At 40.5% G+C, this 18,656-nt stretch overlaps 1 protein-coding gene across 1 annotated transcript in view; it reads left to right on the top strand.

The window, feature by feature from the left end:
- The window catches only part of LOC126470795 (innexin shaking-B), a 424,307-nt gene extending 405,918 nt beyond the window's left edge, over window positions 1-18,389 (top strand). The window contains exon 4 of the mRNA XM_050098806.1: window positions 17,914-18,389. The gene's annotated coding sequence lies outside the window, so the exon portion shown is untranslated. The remainder of the gene's footprint in view (window positions 1-17,913) is intronic.
- Window positions 18,390-18,656: the final 267 nt, after the last annotated feature.

Here is an 18,656-nt window from a genome sequence, read left to right as displayed (position 1 = left end):
CAAATAAGGCTGGTATTTAGACGCCAGTAGCGGAACTGAACGTCCACTGAGTGGAGACAGACGGCCTTTTCAGATGAATCACGTTGTATGCTCCATCAGACAGATGGCCATTGGTGTGTAAGGCCCTGCAACAGTCGTCGTAAGGGTTAAGGTCAGAGGAGAGAGCGTTATGATACGGGGAATGTTTTCGTGACATTCTTTGGGTTATATCTTCATACTGGAAGTGGCAGTGGATAAACACAAGTATGCATCTATCCTACGGGACCATATCCACCCCTCAACGCAGTTTGTTTTTTCCTCAGCACGATGGCATCTACCAGCACGTTAATGCAATATGTCACAAAGCTCGCAGTGTACGTTGTAAGTAGGCTGTTTTGGTTCTTATATTGGTAACGCCACCGCCACGTAGCGCTCTGTAGAAAAATCACTGATTGTGCTGTGTGCAGTCTGTGGCTGGGTGGCATTGTTGGAATTTGCTATTGTAGTGTTGGGCAGTTGGCCGTTAACAGCGCGTAGCGTTGCACAGTTGGAGGTGAGCCGCCAGCAGTGGTGGATGTGGGGAGATGGCGGAGTTTTGAGAGCGGATGATCTGGACCTGTGTCCATCAGAGACAGTAAATTTGTGAGACTGCATGTCATGAACTGATATATATATATATATATATATATATATATATATATATATATATATATATATTATGACTTTTGAACACTATTAAGGTAAATACATTGTTTGTTCTTTATCAAAATCTTTCATTTAGCTAACTACGCCTAACAGTAGTTAGTCCCTTCAGTAGTTAGAATCGTTTATTTAGCTGGCAGTAGTGGCGCTCGCTGTATTGCAGTAGTTCGAGTAACGAAGATTTTTGTGAGGTAAGTGATTTGTGAAAGGTATAGGTTAATGTTAGTCAGGGCGATTCTTTTGTAGGGATTATTGAAAGTCAGATTGCGTTGCGCTAAAAATATTGTGTGTCAGTTTAGTGTTGATCAGAATAGATAAAGAGCGAAATGTCTGAGTACGTTCAGTTCTGCTCAGCTGTTTGAAAATCAAACAAAGTAAGAGGTTTATCTGCATAGTAATTCATTAAGTTTTCTAAGGGGACGTTTCAACGTGTGTGGGTCGAAGGGCACCAAGATGAGTTTACCATACTTTCCTGGCCACAAACTCTTCTGATTTAAACCCAATAGAGAATCTGTGGGACCACCTTGATCGGGCTTTTGACATCATGGATCTTAAAGCGAGAAACGTAGCGCAGCTGTCCACGGAACTGCCTCCACATCCCAGCCGGTTCCTTCCAGAACCTCACTGCCTCTCTTAGTGCACCTCTAGAAGCGTTCCACACTGCAAAAGGTGCTGGTTATTCAGGCTTTTGACGCGTGGTCGCATTAATGTGACTGGACCACGTAGTTTCGAAACGTAAGCTAATATTGACCCAAAGATTTTGTCTTTGTCCATGTACAAGATAAAGTATTTTTAAATTAGATGATTATTGTAAATGACCTAGTGGATGTCGTCGGAATGTCCTTGAAGCTTTTCAAGCAGGATATTGATCTCTATAGGGATGCTGGAACGGCAGAAGACGGTAGTGAAGTCCAGGAAGACCTACGAAGAATCGATTGCTGATGCAGGGACTATCGGTTGACCCTGGAAAAATATTACGTTTTGCACCTAAACAGGCGAAGAGATCCTCGCCGTTCGATTACACTGTTAGTGATAAAGCACTGGAAATAGTAACAATGTAAAATGCCTAGGGATACTCGTCCGGAGTGTCCGTAATTGGAATTGCCAAATAAAACTAATTGTGAGAAAAGCAGATGTGTACCTGGGATTCGATGGTAAAATCGTAAGGAAATTTGTTTCATCCGCGAAAGAATTGCTTACAAAACACTGGATTGATCGATTCCTTTGTATCGTACATCAGTCTGGGACTTTTATCAGGTTGGATTAATGGAAAAGATAGGGAAGATTCAATAAAGAGCACCAACATTCGTCACGTTACCGTTTAGAAAACGCGAGGACGTTACAGCTGTGCTTAAGAAACACGACTGGTGGACGCTACACGTGTGGCGTTTTGCGTCACGGATTGGAGTTACAATTCCGAGAGCGTATGCTCCAAGAGCATTCGGACATGTTACTTCCTCCCACAGAGGTCTCGCTGAATCACCAGGACGGGAAAGTCAGAAATTAGAGCTGAGCCTATACAGAGGCGCATGGAACAGGGAGGTGGGGAAACGATACTGGTTCAAGAATTAGCCTGTACTACTTCCCGTAAGATATCTTGTGGAGTAAATACGTAGAACAGAAAGTAAAATTGCATTATTTTTCCGATTCGTGTTTTCCTAGGAGGCACCCTGTGCCAATACGAGTTATTTTCTTCTGTTTCATAGTTTTTTTGTTTCGGAACAGCTCTCCAATATGGATTAAATTTATATTATTATCAAATAATTTGAGTAGTTAAGACAAAAGGCATCGAGTACTGAAACTGAGTTGACCGCGAGCGGAGTGTATTGTGTGGTTGCGGCTGCCCCTGCGTGCGTGCAGTCGGCGTCCTGCGCAGCAGCGCCCAGAGAAACCGGGAAGTTCCCCAGTCTGCGTTGGCCTTTATTTCTGGCTCTCTGTTAGATTCAGAATGTTTCCCGAAGCATCAGCAGAAGCTTAACAGGATTTTCTCTATTTCTGTCTGTGCACCCTACGAGAATCTGCAGTAGTTTATTTTTAGCGTTAATTTCGAGGAACATCTTTGGGCTAGTCAGTAGAGTTTAGTTCCTTAAATCGTGGATTTACTCTAGCTGACCGTCACTGCAAAAACTCGGCAAAACGAAGAAAAGTTTCGAGTTAGGACTGTTCACCTTCACGGTAGCGCTGAGGTGGAGCCTCAAACAATAGCTGCAACAGTTACAGTGGAAATTATGTTTGGGCTTAATTATTATGGATGATAAAATCTGGAATGTGTTATCCTAGAAAACAAAGGTACTTACCAAACCATGACCTGAATCTTAAATCTACATGTACAATTTCCACACTGGTGTAAACTTTAATTCTTGTGTTGTAAACTTAAATTCTTCTTCCTGCAGATCACTGCACGCATATAGATTGCCAGAATTATGTGTCCTAGCATCACTTAAATTTCATTTTATAATGGTGTCTCGGCAAAGAGACACAAAAGGCGAGAGAGGACTGTGGTACAAATTCTCGACGTAATATCCAGATCTATATTTCCGAAAATCACTCATTTCGAACGACGACCAGGTTCCTTCTGCGAATAAGCAGCAGATTTCCTCCATTGATGTTTAACTCAATTCTACTACTTATCTAATGACGCTCGCTGTCGATGGAACGTTACGCTTTTATGTGGCTTCCTTCATTAAAGATGCAGAAAGGGGTCCCAATCCAATCCCACATGAACTGATAGGCCGCAGGTAACCTGACACAGAACATTTATTTAGTAGAGATGAAACCTTCAGCTGTATTTATTTGCAATCGATTCTAGTGTTACATTACACCATCCACAGGGCTCTCTGTGACACAAGATGATTATGAGGAGACCATGTAATCATTACTACAGATGTTATAGAGGTATGAAAAAATCGATGTGCGCTATGATGAATTATCTGAAGGTGTCATCTTCTACATAAGAATAAAGTAACAGCTGTCCCCCCATGATCTCTGGGAAGATGGATGTAACAAGATTGTTGCAGAACCTTGTTTTGTTTTCTCAGTCTCCTGAATGATTTTCGGTTTAATTAGTTCTAAGTTCTAGGGGACTGATGACCACAGATGTTAAGTCCCATAGTGTTCAGAGCTATTTGAATCATTTTTGAGCCCGCCAAGACTTCCTCTTCACTGCCAACCTCTTCATCTCAGAGTAGCACTTACACTCAACAACCTCAATTATATTTCGGCGGTATTCCAATCTCGGTCTTCCCCCACAGTTTTAACCATCTACAGCTCCTCATAGCGCCTTGGACTTGATTCCCTAATGTCTTAACACATGACCAATCACCCTGTTCCGTCTTCTTGTCAATGCTTTCCATTAATTTCTTTCCCCGACGATTCTACGGAGACCTCCTCATTCCTTATCAGTCCAACTAATTTTCAACATCCTAGTATAACACCAAGTCCCAAACACTTCGATTTTCTTCTTTTCCCGTTTTCCTAAAATCCATGATAAGCTTTTAAATAATACTATGCTCTGGAGGTACGCACTCAGAAATTTCTACCTCAAATTGAGGCCTGTGATTAATGTTGGCAGACTTGTTTTAGCGAGGAATGTCCTCTTTATCTGTGCTGATCATCTTCTGAAATCCACTTTGCGTTGTCCGACATGCGTAATTTCACTTCTAAGGCAGGAAGTTCCTTCACTTCGACGAGTTGATGCTCCCCAATTTCGATCTCAAATTTATCGCTTATGTCGTTTCTGCTAGTCTTAATTACGGCCATCTTTCTATAGCTTACTCTAAATCCGTATTATGTGCTCATAAGACAGTTCATGCCATGCAGTAAGTCCAATAATTCTTCTCCTCATTTACTGAGGATAGCTATGTCATCGGTGAAGCTAAGCATTGATATTCTTTTACCCTAAATTTGAATCCCACTCTTGAATATGTTTTTAATTCTGTCACTGCTTCTTCTATGTGCTTGTTGAATATTAGGGGAGAAAGGCTGCACCACGATCTAAGAACTAAACTACACTAAACTCCGCCCGAACAGGCCCATAGGAATCACTGGATGTGGATAAGAAAGGGCATGTGGTCAGCACACCGTCCTCGCAGCCGTATGTCAGTTTACGAGGCCGATCATGGCCTAAGGCCCTTTTTAATCGGAGCACATTTTTGTTGGTCTTCCATTCTTACAGTTCCTTCTTGGATTTTGTACATATTGTATACTACTTGTCTTTTCCTTTACCTTATACCAACTTTTCTGACAGTTACAAACATCTTGCACCATTTTACACTGTCGAACCATTTTTATAGGTCGAAAAATTCTAAGAAGTGTTTTGACTTTTCTAAACCCTTGCTTCCATTATCAAGTGCAATCCTAGAACTGCCTTTCTGGTACCTTTATCTTTCTAAAGCCAAACTGATCGCCAGCTAACGGATCCTCAATTTTCTTTTGGATTTTTCTGTATATTGTTCTTACCAGCAATTTGTATGCACGAGCAGTTAAGCTGATTGTGCAATTGTGCTTGCATTTATGTGTCCTTGCTATCCTCGGGACTGTATGGATGTTATTTTTCTGAAAGTTCGATATCATGTCTACAGTTTTACATTCTACACGCCAAGTTGAATAATAGTTGGGTTGTCACTTCTCCCAATATCTTGAGAAATTGCGAACCAGCGTTATTTATTCCTTCTGACTTCTATGATAGAAAGTCTCCCTAAGCTCACTCAAACTCTAGATCCACTATGTTTTCTTAATCGACTCACATTTCTTCTTCTACTACGACGGTAGAAAGTTTCTCCCTCTCTCTGAGTCCTTAAGTATTTCCATCTGCTCCCTCCTCTGCGTATAACAGTGAGTTTAATTTTGAAGGACATATTTTATTTTAATTTCATCAAAGAGTCACTTATTTTGTTGTATTTCTTCGATTACCCATGTTTTTCATCACAGTGGCCTTCCTTATGCCCATTTTCGTCTGTGCAACTTCTGCGATCGCCCGTTTTAAAGATGGCCATTCCTCTAAATCTGAACTGCCTACAGTGTTATTCATTTCGCAGGATCTACAGTATCAGAGAACTTCAGAACTTCATTATCTCATTTCATTCCACTTTGATTCTTCTTGACGATTCTCTTGGACTTCAACCTACTCATCATTACTACATTGTGATCTGAGTCTATATTGCTTCGTCAGTATGTCTTCCACTAAATTATTTCAGAACCTCTGTGCTACCATGATGTAATCGAGGTGGTATCTTCCCCTGTCTCCAGTCTTTTTTCAGGTATACGTCCTCCTCTTGTGATTCTTGAACGGTGTAATTGCTACTACTAACTGAAATTTCTTGCACAACTCAAGGAATCTTTCTCCTCTCTCATCTCATCTCTCATTCGTACTAGCAAGCCCGTATTCGTCTGTAGCTCTGTCTTTATTCCTTCCGCTATTGCAGTGTTCCAAACCTCCATGATTATTAGATTTGTGTGTTTCCTTACTTATTGAGGCACCCCGTTTAATACACTAATATTCTCACTCTGTCTCTTCATATTCTGCTTGTGGCGTCAGCATATATACCTGCAGTACTGTTGTTAACGTTGTCGACTGTTATGAGAATAATCCTATCATTGAACAATTCATTGTAGTTCACTCTCTGCTGTACCTTCGTATTCATAAATGAATCACACTCCCGCTGTACCATTTTCTGCTACTGTTGATATCACGTTATATTCATCTGACGAGAAAATCTTACTATCTTTCGTTTCACTTCTCTGATGCCCAACTAGATTGGATATTAGCATTTAAATTTCCCTCTGCAGATTTTCGAGGTTCCATACCACATTCAGAAATTTGGCGCATCGACTCGTAAAATGTTACTGTTAAGTTGATTATTCATTATTTTTCTTAACAGTCAAAAATCTATCAACAGAGTCGTTATGTCGGACGCGAGAATGCTATATACTACTTAATCTTTCTGTTCGTTGAACTTACATGAGCGCTTGTTCAAAACAGGACTGTCAGCATGATATTATATCATAGATCAGTCAGTCGTGCACGAGGGTGCACTAAAACGCAATGCCTTCAAATATTTTATGTGAAAAGTCATAAAGGTTTTGAAATAAAACGTACGTTATTAACATTCTACACCTTTATTCTTTATGTCTACATGTTTGCAGCCCTCTGCCGCAAGAGGGCTCCTAATTGTAGCGTGTACCATGACGGTATGTAACGGAACTATGACGGTGAGTGGGAAACAGCGTGCTGTAATCGAGTATCGAATTCGAAGAGTTCATTCACACATGAAGTAACCTCCAGTTCAGCATGACAACGCCAGACCACACACGAGCGCTGCCACATCTACAATAATCCGACGCCTAGAGTTTGCTGTCACCGATCATCTTCCGAACCGTCCTGAATTGCCCCAATCTGATTTTTATTTGTTTCCAAAACTTAAAAACATCCTCGAGGACTTCACTTTGACAGGTATGAAGCGGTGCAAGCAGAGGTGAGGTTGTGGCTCCGTCAACAAAGTCAAACAGTCTGTAGCGACCGTATCAACAAATTGAACTCTCTTGTTGGGAGAAAAACTGAACACTCTCGTTGGGAGGAACGTGTTCGTCGCGAGGATGGTCACGTTGAGAAATAAATATTTATAAATGAAGAATAAAGATGTAGGATGTTCATATAATTTGTTTTCTTTAAAAAGCTTTAAGAGTTTTCACATAAAAATCTCGGGGGCATTACTTTTCAGCATGCCCTCGTACATTCCGAGATTAATACTTTGGAACAAATGGCAAACTTACAAATTCGATATAGTACTCGGGGTTTATGATTTTCCACCATTAGTTTGTTGTGACAAGGACGTAAATGACCAACGAATGACTAGCACGTTGAAGGCATCCTCAGTTCCTATTGAATGATAGTAGATTCACCTATCCAGTAAATTTGCAAGTATGTGCTGACGTAAATTAAGCTACACATTGAGTTAGCACTAGCACATTCTTTTGCTTGTAACTGAATTCTCATGTATTAAGGGGAAAAAATATATTCGATGACTGTGGTTATTGTATCAGGACGAAAAATACTCATCCATAGGAACATACAATGAAAGAGTGTTAAATATCAGCTACGCTTAAAACGAGAGATCGGTTTGACCGTCACAGACCTTTACTACGCACAACCTTGGTTTTGGTTCTACTCATGAACTGGCTACTTTCAGCGGAGACTTAAAGTTTAACGTGCAATCAAAACACGAAGTCACTTGGTATTTCTTTCTTACACGTACCCACAATCCACCCAGTAGCTGAATAAAATAACAGAGCCCGTCGTGGCCGAAACTCCTAACGTAGGTCTGATAGAAACTATTTTTCAGTCTCCGTGTTCCAAAACGAGATCTAAAGTCGTGTAACACCATAGCCTTACGGATCTTTCTGGACCCTTAGGTGTAAAACTGTTCCAAATAAAGTTAAATTTAACATCAAAATAAAGTTTTGGTTTGCTGTTGTCTTTTTAAAAGTCTATGAAAGTCTCTCTTTTTCCTGATATATATCTCCCTTTTCTGTTACTTCTGAGCAATCAACACACAAAATTTCTACTCTATATCTTTGACACTATTTTCGTTATATGCACTTAAAAATCAAAAAAGCACCCTCAAGAAAGCGTTGTTAAACACTTAAACGAACTAGTCATAAGATTTCGATCATACTTGATTGTGATGTTCCTTAACTTCCCTGATTCAGTGTGTTGCCTGTGGCACATGATAGTTATCCTTCTTTCTATACTTACTTCAAGAGTTTCAGCAACCCCATAACTTTGAAATTTGACACATTTATACAACGAAAATATATTACAGCGTCTAGGTCACGTTACAGAAAATGGAAGTGAACATTTTTATCTGTAGAACTTTCTTTTTCTTCAATCGTAACTATCTGACATCCACTGCAATCTGAGCTATTATTAGTGGATGTTATACGATAGCAACTAACTACTTCACATTTCTTTACCCACTGTACCATAATTACTCTTAGTTTATTATTGATACAGGCAGATGAAAGTTTTAACGTATTTATATCCACATTTCCACGTGTACGAAAGCACTATTGTTAACTAATATGTCTTCTGCGTCACAAAATACTGGCAGATCAATGAATAAAGTTGTACCAAGAAAAGCAGTTACCATTACTGAACAGTTTGAGTAGCATTAGATGCGAAATCAGTACCAAAGTCAATGTTTTTGAGACACTTCATAAATACCACTTGTAATGTGCTTCAGCATATCCACTGCAAGTAACGGTTTTCAGAAATAAGTGCCACCAGTCGCCTTTGTTGATGGTTCAGTTTTTGTTTTCCAATGGACAACTTCAAGACGTCTAGCGCTCCATTATCAATCAATATCTTCACTGCGCGGTAACAGTGGTGACGTCACTGATGACAGTGCCACTGAAGCAGAAATACGAAACACAGCCCTCCGAAACTCCTTCACCAAAGAAGAAGTAGTAAACACTCCACAGTTCGAAGCTATAACAACTGCCAACATGAGTAACTTAGAAGCAGATATCCGCGGTGTAGCAAAGCAGCTTCAATAACTTAATCAAGGAAAGGCAGTCAGGTTACTTTCAGAATATGTTGATATAAAAACTCTATACATAGCAATCATATTCAACCGCTCACTCGTCGAATAAAAAACTGGAAAGCACATAAAGACTGGAAAGTTGCACCGAGCGAGGTGAAGCAGTGGTTAGCAAACTGGACTCGCAGTTGGGGGCACGACGATTTAGATACGCGTCCGGCCATCCAGATTTAGGTTTTCCGTGATTTCCGTAAATCGCTCCAAGAAAATTCCGGGTTGGTTCCTTTGAAAGGGCACGGCCGATTTCCTCCACCATCCTTGACATAATCTGAGATTGTGATTAGTTCTAATGACGTCGACGGGATGTTAAAACCAATCATCTTTCCTATCCTTTGGAAAGTTGCACAAGTCACATCGATAACCAAGAAAGAAAATATGCGTCATCCGCTAAATTACAAACCCATTTCACTAACGTTGATTTACGGAAGGGTTTTGGAACATTATGAATTACCTCGAAGAAAACGATTTATTGGCAGCACGGATTCAGAAAATATCGTTATTGTGAAACACAAGTAGCTCTTTATTTTCACGAATTAATGAATACTATCGACATATTTTTAGATTTCTAGAGAGCTTTTGATACCGTTCATCACAAGTGACTTCTAATCAAATTGCATGCCTATGGAGTATCGCTTCAATTGTGCGACTGGATTCGTGAGTTCCTGTCAGAAAGGTCACAGTTCGTAGTAATTGACGGAAAGTCATCGAGTAAAACAGAAGTAATATCTGGCGTCCCCAAATGAAATATTATAGGCCATCTGTTGTTCCCGATCTACATAAATGACATGGCAGACGGTCTGAGCAGCCCTGTTAGATTGTTTGCAGATGATACTATCATTTATCGTCTTGTAAAGTTATTAGATGTTCAAAACAAATTGCAAAATAATTTAGACAAGATATCTATATGCTACTAAAAGAGGTAATTGACTCTGAACAACGAAAAGTGTGAAGTCAGCCACACGAGCACTAAAGGGAATCCGCCGAATTCTCGTTACATGATAAATTACACCAATCCAAGGGATGTAAATTCAACTAGATACTTAGGGATTATATTGACGAATAATGTAAAATGTAACGATCACGTAGATAATGTTGTGGGGAAAGGAAACCGAAGACTACGATTTATTGGCATAATACTTACAAAATGCAACAGGTCTACTAAAGAGACTGCTTGCACCACGCTTGTTCGCCCTAATCTGGAGTATTGCTTTGCGGTGTGGGATCCTCGTCAGATGGGACTGACGGAGGACATCGAAAAAGTTCAAAGAATGGCAACTCGTTTTGTATTATCCAGGAGTAGGGGACAAAATGCCACGGACATTATATGTGAATTGGGGTGGCAATCATTAAAACAAAAGCGTTTTCCGTCGCGGTACGATTCTCTCGTGAAATTTCAATCACCAACTTTCCCCTCAGATTGTGGAAATGTTCTGTTGGCGCCCGCCTACATAGGAAGAAATGATCATCATGATAAAATAAGAGAAAATAAGTCTCGCACAGAAAGATTTAGGTACTCCTTTTTCCCCCGGATGGTGCTCGAGAGCGGAGCTTTAGGGAAATAGCTTGAAAGTGGTGCCAGGCACTTAATTGTGAATTGTAGTGTAATCATGTAGATGTAGATGTTACATAGCTTTAAGTAATTTTTTGTAGCCGTGTGGTGGACAATGCATGATTGGCCCCATACAGAAAAACGAAACAATTAATCCCAGAATGTGGCGAGGTATCAGGAGTAATTTACATCTTAAGGTCATCTTGGAGGCATTACTTCCAGTTATCAGTATTCATGTATTTAATCCTGGTACACAACTCACTGTGTAAAATATAGTTTATGTTTTCCAATTATTTCTATACATTCATTCCAGCTTCCCTTTCTTTACTTTATACTGGCAAATCATCTTGGTTTTTATACAGATGCTTCTCTTTTCTCCAATAGTTTCTTTAATTTCATTTAGGCTGCATCTATCTTTCCTCTAATTATTCATGCTCCTACACCTTTGCATTTCTCATCATCCCTGCTTTTCCATTTTGTACTTCCTGCCAGTTTCATTTTTAAACGTCTGCAGTTTCATTTCCCTGCTTCATTTGTTGTATTTTTATATTCTCTCTTTTAATCAGTTAGATTCAATATCTTGTTTGCTATCCAAGGATGTCTACTGGATTTTATCTTTTTGCCTGTTTTATCTTCTGCTGTCATCAGTGTGTTCCTTACTACTGTTTCACTTAATCGTTGCCTAATGCTCCCTCTGAAACTCTCAACATCTGCTTCTTTCACCTTATACAGCTCTCATCTCTTTAACATCCTACCTTTTTACAATTTTTTTCAATTTTGATCTGCAGCTCACAACCAAAATATTATGGTCACAGTCCACATCTTTCCCCTAAAACCTAGTTTCGAAATCTCTGTCTTACTGTTACTTAATATATGTGAAACCTTCATGCGTCTTCAGTTCGCTTCCATATATACACTTTTCATTCATGATTTTAAACCACATACTAGGAATAATAGACAGTTGTTTTCTTCGCCGCAAATGCAAATGGAATTGGGCATAGCCTCCTATCTTGGTACAATGTGTCCACCACCATGCACAGTACTGTGGTTCTCGGAATTTATATGTAGGTTTAGTCGCAGTGCACTCTGTGCACACTCCACTGGATGAAATGATCCATCCTGTGAGCAATCGAGAGAGTGCAGCTACAGATCGTGGCTCAGTTCGACAGTAATGACTTCTGTCACCTGGGATCTGCGACTAGTCTTAGTCTCTTACTGGACTTACGTTAGGGGGAACTATGGTTCAAATCCGTGCTCAGCCATCCTGATCCAGGTTTTCATTATTTCCTTAAATTGCTCAAGGCAAATACTGGCATTGTTACGTTGAAAAGGACACGGTAGTGTTCCTTCCCCATCCTTTCGTAATAATAGCTGGTGCTATATCAGTACTGATCTCGCTATCGAAAGGAAGCTAAACTACAATTTTCCTTCCTTCCATTTTTTTTTTTATGGAGGTAGGCAAAAGTGATGTAGACATGTACCGTCATTGTTGGTATCGTAGGAGATTTGTGACTTAAAACACTGTTCCCAGAATAGATCCGCGTTGTTTGTTCTTCAGCAGAGTGGAGGATTTAGACGAACTTGACTGCCCGTGTCTAGCAATATACAGTAGTGTTGAGACGTGTAGGTTGGTACTGGACAGACCACATACGGTCAGTTCAGTTCTCGTAATGACTCTCGTCTTGCATTCATTTGGAAGGAAAGTAGCTTTAGGGAAAGACCGCAATTTGAAGTGGTTCTCTCCTGGTATAGGGAGTTACCAAGCAGCGTGTGTGCGGGGAGCTTCAAGTCTTCGTCGTTGGCCCAATATCGATAGGTGGAGGGGTGATGCACTGTACCATATCTGTGGAGTTCAGTACGTACAGTCTACATTGTGCTTCTCCGGTCGATGAATTTCCAGTAAGAAAATATAAAATATACACCACTTGCACTGGCTAGCAGCGTCTTCAGGTCTGTACCCTATAGACTACAGAAGATGTCCACGATACATTGTGGATACATACACTATCTTACCAAAAGTATCGAAACACCGGTATAATGCGGAATAGACCTCTGTATGTCACGAGAGATAGAGTCGCTAGTATAAAAGGAGGCGGGGAGTATTGTGTTGTTAGTACAGAACCAGTATCATGAGAATGGATCGGTCTGGAGAGCTAAGGACCTCGAACGTGGACTATTCATTGGACGTCATCTGAGGAACAAATCCATCATAGACATCTGAACCCTTGTTAAGCTGCCCAGGTCGATTGTAAGTGATGTCAGAGTGAAGTGGAACCGCGAAGGAATAACCACAGCTGAACCAAGATCAGGCAGACCTCAAGTACTGCCGGACAGAGACCGTAGAGAATTACGAAGAGTGGTTGTAAATAATCGCATGAAATCAGCAGAAGGAATCAGTCGTTAGCTCCGAAGTGCTGCCAGCATTCCAGCTAACACAATGACTGTGCGCAGGAAGGTAAAAAGAATGCGGCTCAGTGGTAAAATAGCTCCTTATAAGTCAGATATTTCTGTAGTCAAAGCTAAGAGACGCCTGAGGTGGTGTTAAGAGCGATGGCACTCCACAGTGGATGGCTGGTTTGGAGTGATGAATCACGCTATACCTTGTGGCAATGTGATGGAAAGCGCTGGATTTGGCGAATAGCTGAAGAATGTGTAGAGTCAACAGTGAAGTACGGAGGAAGTGATGATGCTGCAGCGTGGGGATGTTTTTGAGTGAGTATAGTGTGGTCCCCTTATTGCCTTTAAGAAAATGCTAAAATGCGGAAGGATATGAAAACATTTTACAGCTTTGCATGCTGCGTACAGCAGAGCAACAGTTCGGAGACGATGATTGTATTAGTGTGACACTGCACAATGTCATAAAGCAACGTATGTGAAGCACTAGTTTGTGTACAATAACATTTCTGAAATCGGCTCAATTGTCCAGAGTTCTTACCTCAATGTAATGGAAACCTTGGTATGTTTCGCTCCAGACCACAGCATCTAACCTTCTCTGTTTTCAGCTCTTGGGGAAAATGGCTGCCATTCCCGCAAAGACATTGACACAACTCATGGAAAGTTTCCACAGCAGAATTCAAGCTGTCATAATGGCGTAAGGAGCAACGGCCTTGCCACAGTGGATACACCAGTTCCCGTGAGATCATCGAAGTTAAGCGCTGTCGGGCGTGGTCGGCATTTGGATGGGTGGCCATCCAGGCCGCCATGCGCTGTTGCCATTTTTCGGGGTGCCAATTGAGGAGCTACTCGACCGAATAGTAGCGGCTTCGGTCAAGCATACCATCATAACGGCCGGGAGAGCGGTGTGCTGACCCCACGCCCCTCCTATCCGCATCCTCCACTGAGGATGACTCGGCGGTCGGATGGTCCCGGTAGGCCACTCGTGGCCCGAATACGGAGTGCATAAAGGCGTAAGGGGGACACATCTCATATTAATGTCCTGTAACAGGTGTCCGTATACTTTTGATCAGATAGTGTATTTCATACATCAGCTTACAACAAGCGGACTTCCAGATCCCAGCCACTTGTTTGTTAGAAATGGTATCGAATACCATAGAGAGCATTTTACATCAGTGCCAGGTATGTGTGACAACTTGGAAATTCCATTTCGCCAACTCGTTGTTTTACATTATTTTTTTTAAATTTGTCACTTTAGAAAATATTTAACTACAGTTTCGGAAGTTCCCTATTTGTTATCTTAATACTTTTAAGAAATGTCTTGTGGTTAAATCTTACCTTTTTCTATAACCGTTATTGTAACTAGTTCGGGAACTATGCTCCCATTTCTTGATTGTGCTTATCTTTTGGACACAAGTGTAAATTGGCCGTGACATTGTCATGTTCAAGTATCCACACTATTTTTCACACCCTGTAAAGCTAAATCTGTTGCACAATTGAATTCCCTTCTTTCTTAGATTACTTTTTCACTCTAAAGATAGCACCTTTTCTATACCGAATTTCTGAGAACTTGTTCCTCGGAAATTGTTTACTCTTCGATAGTTTTTTTCGCATAGTTTATCCTGTGTAACAAGAACGCCTTTTCCTCTGCAATTACTATTTGAAAACTGAAACGACTTTCTGCCGATATACTGAAACACGGGCACATAAGGCGGGATTTGCAAATGATTCGCATTTCAGCGCAACCGCACAGATCAAATGGGAGTAACACCACCTACAATTTTTATCTAAGAATTTCTGATTTAGAAATCATATTCTAATGCTAATTGTTTGTGATAAGATCTAGCTATGCCTCATGTAAAAAGGGCAAATGTCAATAAACAGTTGTCGGCAGTCGAGAGCGGCAGCATGGTGGCTTATAGAGATGGCAGTTTATGATACTGCGATATTGCTGCTCTCATTGGTCGGTATTCCACAATTGGTGTGTGGCGGAGAATGCTTTGTGTACCACTGCTATTTCCTCTTTTTCCAGATCCACTAACGAATATTTAGTGGTAAGAGCGGTTGCTGGTAAGTTCCCGTGTGTTCTCGATTCTCTCTAATTTCTACCTACGAGGTCTTCTCGTGAGATAATCGTTGGAGGAAGCAATTTATTGGTTGACTTATGTGAAGAGAAACTGAAATAATTCTGAAATTTAACACATGTTTCTGTCGTAACCTCATCAAAATGTTTCAAACGGATCGAAAAATTTGACGCAAGCAAGACTAAAAAGCATGAAATAATTATTTAGTAAAAACTTTTTAATATAACATGTTTGAAAACAGACAAGTATAGAATAACTTCGCCTGGTCCCATACAGATTCCTAAACCCATAGAGACTGTCCTGAAAATTTGTGTTTGTGAATTTTTAATAGCTGTAAAAACTCTTGCTAATTTAAAACGAAAATCATGGGGTGCATGCAATAGACAAAATAGTAAGGCATCAACAATTATGTATTACATACGCTCCATGTTTTTCGTAATAAATTCATATGCACATACTTTCACGACTATCTGCATGGGGTTAGTAATCTGTATGAGGCTAGGAGAAATGTGTTATATTAAAAAGTTTTTATTCAAATAATTATTACTTACCTAAATTTACGATGTAAACTAGTAAAATATAGTGGAAATATAAAATTCATTAAGATATGTCTGTAACATAACATTATCCCAAAATACACCTGAAGATGGGGCTGAGTCCCTAAACCCAGTCAATAAGTAACTGTACAATTGTAGCTGATGTTTTAATGATTAACATTACATGTAACAGTAGTGGATGTCCCACCAGCGAACATTTATCTTATCCATTGGTAATAACCGGTCATGGGGGTGCCTGACACTACTTCCCAGCTACTACGATTGATGAACTCTGGTGTAAATTTTACGTAACACCGAAAGGTTACCCGTATCTGTGATAAGTCAAGTTCAGCAACTTTGTGTACTCACTTTCGCACTCTGTATACCGCGTATCATATACAATTTTACTCTTGTATTCATCTTCCTATTCTATATACACACAATAAGAAAAATTCCCATCAATTTAGGTGATGCAATTTTAATTAGTAGCAATATACAGGGTGAGTCGGGAAGAATGATACGTTCTGTGACGGGCAATATTATTGGTGATTCTGAAGGAGAAACGTATTTTGCACATATGTCCTATTCCGAATGGTTTTCGAGATAGAACTCTTTTAATGTACATTGTCACTCACAGGGTGACAATTATTGAACGATATGAAATAAAATTGTCATAACTTCTTAACGGTTTGCGTTAGGCCGTTCAAACTGCACGGTTGGCCGCGGGGCATGATGGGAATTAGTATGCGCATGCATGGTTTGGTTTGGCAACGAAGCCCACTTTCATTTGGATGCGTTCGTCAGTAAGCAAAGTTGGCGCAGTGTGTGTGTGTGGGGGGGGGGGGGGGGGGGGGGGAGACTGAGAACCTGCATTCGGCGATCAATAAGTCTCTTCACTCTCAACGGGTGACTGTGCGTTGTGCAACGTCCAGACACGGAATAATCGGTGCGATATTCCTTGATGGCACGGTGACTGCCGAACGGTAGGTGAAGGTTCTGGAAGATAATTTCAGCCCCGTTATCCAAAGTGACCCTGATTTCGACAAGATGTGGTTCATGCAAGACAGAGCTCGACTCCGTCGAAGCAGGAGAGTGTTTAATGTCCTGGAGGAGCACTCTGAGGATCGCGTTCTGGCTCTGGGGTATCCAGAGGCCACTGGTATGGGCCTCGATTGGCCGCCGTATTCTCCGGATCTGAACACATACGACTCCTTTTTGTGGGGCTATATTAAAGACAAGTTGTACGACAATAACCCCAAAACTCCTGATGAGGTGACAACAACCATTAAGGAGGTCTTCGACAGCATCGATGTTCCGACACCTCAGCAGGTCATGCAGAATTTCGCTATTCGTATCTGCCACATCATCGCCAATGACGGCAGGCATGTTATAACATAAATCTGAATATCTGTACTGCCCTTCACATGTTGAATAAAGTGTTTGTAGTTTGTAACTAATTTATGTTTTTTTCATATAGTTCAATAATTGTCACCCTGTATTTTCTGTATTAATCAATACATTGAATACAACGTAACACAGTAATGTAGAGAAATTCGAGACGAACGATTTGATACAGAACACTTGTGGTTTATGAAGTCGGGAAACTGGCCTGCAAAACCTACCTAAGCTACAGTGCATGCGCATCGTGCGAGATTTTCAATATACTCTTGTTCCCTTCGCAGAAACTATTAACCCTAGGGAAAAAAATGAATACTACCATTTTTGTAGGAAATTTAATTTAATTTAATTTAATTTTGTACTGCGACACTTTTTCTCTAGAGGCCGCCGTTTTCGACTTATTCAAGAAAACTTGCAAAACTGACTTTAACTGTGTTCTGTCTCGGAAACCACTCGGAATAGGACTTACGTCCATATGAAGCATTTTGCTCAGAGTCACTATACTGTCACCCCGCAAAGCCTGTACCTTTCCTCGTGATACATGCTATGTGTTACTTAGCACAATGTGATTCGTATACACCTCGATTTCCAGTGTGATTAAGGTTAACGAAACCTCCTAACCTCTTTAGGAATTGTTCGTTTGTATGGCAGTAACGTTCGTATATGTTTTACAGGCGCAGCCAACGGACTGGCGCTCTGCATCTCCAGCCAAGCGGGAGCCTGCGCCACGGATGCGGTGAAACGTGGAGAGAGTTCTGCGTGGAAGATCTTGACGTCACCTGCGAGACCAGAAGCGGAACCTTTCAACATTCTGTGCAGCCCCGTAAAGCACATAGTGAATATGTTGTTCAATATGTCGTTGATATTTCGACAAAATCCTGTGGACTATAGGAATCTTGAACTCAGTGCTCGTACGTACATTGTCCTTTACAGACGAAAAATCTATTGTTTCGTTGTCTTCGAACACTCAACGCAATAAACTCGTAATATTTTAGTGAAAGACAAAGTGAGAGTTTGCTAATGGAGCATATCGATAAGTTTTTATTTGTCATAAACATTGTGCAGCTACAGTATCTGAAATGAAATCTCTTAGATAATAGTTTTGTAATACGCACGTTTATTGAAAAATAACATTATTTTATTATCTGAATTATGTTCCTTAAGATGTGCTGGTAAACCTAAGTCAAACACAAACAAATATTGTTCAACTGATAGCCTAAAGCAAGTTCCAACGTCACACCGTTGTCGCTGTCGTAGCGTTCGGAGACTAATGAGCGATCCTGAGCTGAAGGTATACAGTTTCACACAATTGTCTTTCTGTTTCAAAAAAGGAAAAGAATCAGGTAGATGATGAACCAATTTAGTGTAAATTGCTCCTAATTTTCCCATCCAAATCACTCAAGTTGCCTGCTTATTA

This window comes from Schistocerca serialis, chromosome 3 (assembly GCF_023864345.2).
Source record: "Schistocerca serialis cubense isolate TAMUIC-IGC-003099 chromosome 3, iqSchSeri2.2, whole genome shotgun sequence".
Classification (NCBI taxonomy): Eukaryota; Metazoa; Arthropoda; class Insecta; order Orthoptera; family Acrididae; genus Schistocerca; species Schistocerca serialis.
This window is presented reverse-complemented; position numbering and strand designations above follow the sequence as displayed.